The 5112-nt window shown below is 27.1% G+C and overlaps 1 pseudogene; it reads right to left on the bottom strand.

The window, feature by feature from the left end:
• Window positions 1-3092: 3092 nt before the first annotated feature.
• Window positions 3093-3627, bottom strand: LOC140919902 (zinc finger BED domain-containing protein DAYSLEEPER-like; annotated as a pseudogene).
• Window positions 3628-5112: the final 1485 nt, after the last annotated feature.

The raw sequence follows: 5112 nt of genomic DNA, 5'->3' as shown, positions 1-5112 counted from the left end.
CATTCCTGGATTTTGGGTCCCATAACCAAGGATCCCACCAGATTTCATAGAATTTTAAATAAGCTTAAGTTTTTTAGTTGCCTTATTGATTTTCTGTTTTCATTTATAATAGTGTTAAAACATATTTCTTTTTTTGACAAAATTATTAAAACAGATATATTAACCGAAAAATATTTAAATTATTGAAGTTTTGTATACAGAATCGTCGATACTATGTTAGATAATTCAAGAAGGTGACTTATTTAATTTATCTTTTATAAAGTTATTAAAAGTATAAATATATTAAATTTGTAAGAACAGTTCAAACTCTTAAATAATTTTTTTTGTTTCACATTGTTTTTTTAACATTTATAAGATTCTATTTAGCGAATGGTTCTCACTATTACATCTTTCTACTAAACTTTGTTAAAATCTTGATAGAATTTATGACAGAGAGAAAATATTTAAATAAAACAAGAAATTTTTTAATGCAAATTTGTCTTCTCTTTTTTTTTTAATCAAAATATTTCTTCTTAATTTTTTTTATTGAATCATTCATCCAAAATAATTTTTTTAACCAACAAGAAACAACTTTTGACCAAGAGCTTTGATGGACAATATTTTTCTTGAATTGCAAATAATTTATTCACTGACATCAACTCTCTTTAATAGATCTTAACAAGTATCATCATCCACAATAAATGTTCTTAATTGAGTTGATGGATTTCTAGGTCTATTAGATCTTTTTCTAAAGATCCTTAATTATCACTTGTGTGTTATATGAGATTGATCATTTTGTTTCTTGATTTTATTTTTATTTTTATCATCATCATCTTCAAATATTTTATTTTGTTGTGTTCCAATCATATTATAACTTATTGATTTTTTTTTTACCATCTCTTCTAAAAACTTGTTGATAACCTTTTTTTTCAATATTACGTGGACTAAATAAAACTATATTTTGTTGGAAAGGAAGAACAAAAATCAATGAACAATTTTTCTTTAAAAAAAATTGTAATAAAATAATTAACTATGATATAATTTTAGAATTTTGATAGAAACTATGAAGAAAAAAAAATTAAATTAAAAATAAATTATATACCAATAAAATGATAAAAAGATACACGATGAATACATAATATATTCTAAATATAAAAATAATGGATAGTTAACAATATAACCACCTATAATTTAACTTTTGGAAATTTTGCATTTAACTCTAACTAACTTTTAGATCAATTAACTCAATTGCCCTTGCCAAATGTATTATACATACTGAATTTAAAGAAGGAGAATACATGTTAGTAAGAATTTATATACATGAATTGCCACCCGAACAACATGACATTATTACAATCAACGAGTGATTGATAGCACCATTTTTATAAAAACAACATTCCTCCCACTTTTTGTATAAATAAATGAATGGTAACAACAGTGAAGTTTGGTTCAATGTTTTATCCTCGCAGGCAGTATAAAAATTAAATACTTGCATTTGTTGATCACCCGTATGCCATTAATACTGAACAACTTTGTTTGTTGGTAGTAATAGTGTTCATCAATTCATTGCTACAGAAGGGATACAATAAAGCCCTGCCAAGGACAAGGCACCCCTGCTCTGTTTCTTCAAATGATGGGTGGTTTCTGCAAGCTTTGCCAGTAATTAATTAAAATAACTTCAAATTCTTCCATTCAAATTTTACTTCATTAATTTGGCATGTTTCATTCCTTTACTTCCTAGCTAGGCACCCTTCCGATGTAACTTTTCTTTGAAAAATATTAACAACTGCCCCAAAAGTTTAGGATAGTTGTTAAATAATTAAAAATGAAAATTTTAAATTAAAAATATATTATAATTTATGTTTTTAAATTTTGAAAAGTTTAAAACTTGTTCTTTTTTTATGCAACATCTATAGTTTTAAATTTCCTTAACAAATTTTGATATACTATAGTTATTAATGGAACTTGGATTTGTTGTGGTCAAACAAATCACAAAATATTCTCCTTGAACGAAATTGTGTCATGTTAGCTCTTTCTCTGAATTGAACAATACATACATCTTGAAGATATTTCCTCCATTTGTAACTCTCTGTCTACTTTTAAGATACACGACTATTCCACAAACCAACACGAGTTTTTTTTTTTAATATATTTTGTTCCCATTCCCACACTTTTTAGAAAACCTAACACAAAATTATTCATCAAGGGAATGCTACGCAATCAAAATACATGTTTTATTTTGTAGCCCAATATGTTTGACTTGGAGCAATTATCGGAAGGAACACATTATTGTGGCTAGTAGGGGTGACAATAGGTCAAGCCAAACAAAACTTTGAAAGGTCTCACTCTAACCTACGATTAATTTTTTAGACTTAAGTCTTGCCTACACTCTATCATATACTTTTTTGTGTGTGCTGATTTTACCTTTTTTAAAAGTTTGACTTGGCTTGAAAGTCTAATTTACATTAAAACATTTAAATAGTACATTTTATATTTTTTTTTGAATAGGCTAATATAGTCTTTTATATACCAAGGAAAGCTAAGAAAATAATAACCATAAGAAAAACTAATAAAATTATAACCAGCAAGTTTGCAACAACCTTCCAAAAATAACAAAGAAACACAATGAACTCCATAATTAACAAATTGCAACAAGTCCTTCAAAAAATTATAAATAAAACAAAATGAACGCTATAATTAGCAACAAACAAAAGACATTGTTATCCTTTAGAATGAAATGTGAACAACGCATTGTACACATAGCAACCAACAAAACACATTTAGAGCCCAAGGAAGGAAAAAAATGATATCAAATCTTCAAGGTGATTTGCATCTATGGTTTTCAACATTCAAAATCAGAAGAAAAATACATATATGTTAGACATTAGACTTAAAAATACTAAAAAAGATAAATGAACAAATTCTTAAAGCAAATGAATAAATACTACTTGATAAAATATCATATCAAATAAGATATATATATATATATATATATATATATATATATATATATATATTAACCTTTGATATTTTTTCATATTATACTTATGACAGAACCAATCTCCAACACAAATGAGAGCTTCAACATATTCTTCGTTTAATTTAGAGTGAAATTAATCAATAACTCTACTTCCAACACTAAATGTGGACTCAAATGCCACAATTGTGATTGAAATAACTAGTACATAAACGACCATCTTAAACAAGATCTTATTTTTCATGTTGTTATTCCTCCACCAGTCCAAAGCACAAAAAAATTTAGTGTTAGGAGCGTAAACACCTTCGCTGATATATTCTTGTAATTATGATTTTATTGGAGGAAAAATTTCATTTTCACGCAAAATGCTCAGAATTTTGTCAAATCTAGTGACAATTGCAACATTCTCTTGGTAGGATGATAAATTATATCTATCTAAATTACAATTAGGGACAAATATTATTCGAATCATAGAGCTACATAATCATCATATAATTATTTCAATGAACTAATGACCTTCTTTATATTTTCATCAACAACTTCTTTAGATTTATATATTAACGGAAGATATATATGCACCTTATGAAATTTGCACATATGATCTAAAACACTAGCAATAGCCATCAAATATTACACTCCTCCCTAATATTTTTGTAAAACTTTAATTTCATTGGACCTTCATAAAGAGATCTTCATCTTTAACAGTCTTGTCAAATATTTATTTAACCTTCCAAACTTCTACAAGATACAAATTTGCAGTCGAATTCTCACTATGAGTTACACGATTAAATACATCTAACAGCTTACAAACTTTCTTAATTTTGTTCCATTTTTCCAGTGAATGGACATGATCATAATGACATTCTCTTTCTTTGTAGACTACAAAGACAATCTTAAATTTCAAAGCAGTTGACAACATATTAAAAGTTGAATTGGATCTTGTGTGACAATCAATGACGAGTTTCCTTTCTATCAAGCGTTTATGCTTAACCACATAACAAAATGTCTTTAGTCTTGCACCGTTGTGGTTAACATATTTGACACTTTTATGAATATTGAAAATGATATCCTTAATTTTACTAAGGCCTTCTTGCACTAATAAATCCAATATGTGCGCACAATATCAAACATGAAAGAAAGAGCAACCAAAGATTAAATTATTACTTAAAGATAAATTATCTTTGAGAAATATAAGTATGAATCATTGTAAGAAGCATTATCAACAGATACTGAGAAAGCTTTATTTTCAATCCCGAATTTTTAAACATTTATATATATAACATCAGTCATATCAATACCACACCTTGGATGGATTACTTTCACAAACTCAAAACGCTTTTTTGAAGATTCCATCCTAAATCAATTACATGTCATGTGATAAGCATATATTTAACTACTTGATAACTACATTTCCGCATATATGTAGTTAAATCAATCTGGTTCATACTTTCTAAAAGTTTCTTCTCCATCTCAAATAGTGCCAAACAATCATTTCTTGATGTTTTATGAGTAACCTTATTAAAATCTGGATTTGCATATTGGAAGCCTCATATTCAAATTTCGTCCTCGACAATACTAAAAGGATATTCGTGAACCATGATAACAGTTACAATTATTTCACTCATCTTTTTGATAGAGTATCTAACACCAAAACTAATAAAAGTGTTACTTGAATTTGATGGCTGAAATAGAATGAAGGCTTGTATTATTTATGCAGTCGTCTGCAACTTCTTTTGATTGCAACCTATTACATGTCTTTTCAAATGACTAGTGCTAGTTTTTAGTCCTTTAGTAGACAATTTAAGTGTACAATATCTACAAACAGCTTTCTTCACACCTTTAGAGTTTTGAACCTCTACCGATGTTCTCTTTTTTCTCTTTCTCCCAACAATTGGACTTTGTTTTCTGGAGCGGTGTCATTTTAATTTTCTTGTATGTTAGTTTCTACTTGAGTTGAATCTATAGATACATGTTCGCTGACCTCATTATTAGTCATATGGGTGGATAAAATTGGTTCACTTCTTTCTAATGGAGAAAATATTTGCTAGACAAAATAAAATATATTATACAATTATATTGAGTAGAATAATAGAAATAAAAGGTATACATAATAATTTTATTAAAAAAAACATTAAAAAATGATATTAATGACAAAA

Source organism: Cicer arietinum, chromosome 4 (genome assembly GCF_000331145.2).
Source record: "Cicer arietinum cultivar CDC Frontier isolate Library 1 chromosome 4, Cicar.CDCFrontier_v2.0, whole genome shotgun sequence".
Taxonomy (NCBI): domain Eukaryota; kingdom Viridiplantae; phylum Streptophyta; class Magnoliopsida; order Fabales; family Fabaceae; genus Cicer; species Cicer arietinum.
Note: the sequence above shows the minus strand (reverse complement) of the source record. Positions and strands in the feature narration are given on the sequence as shown.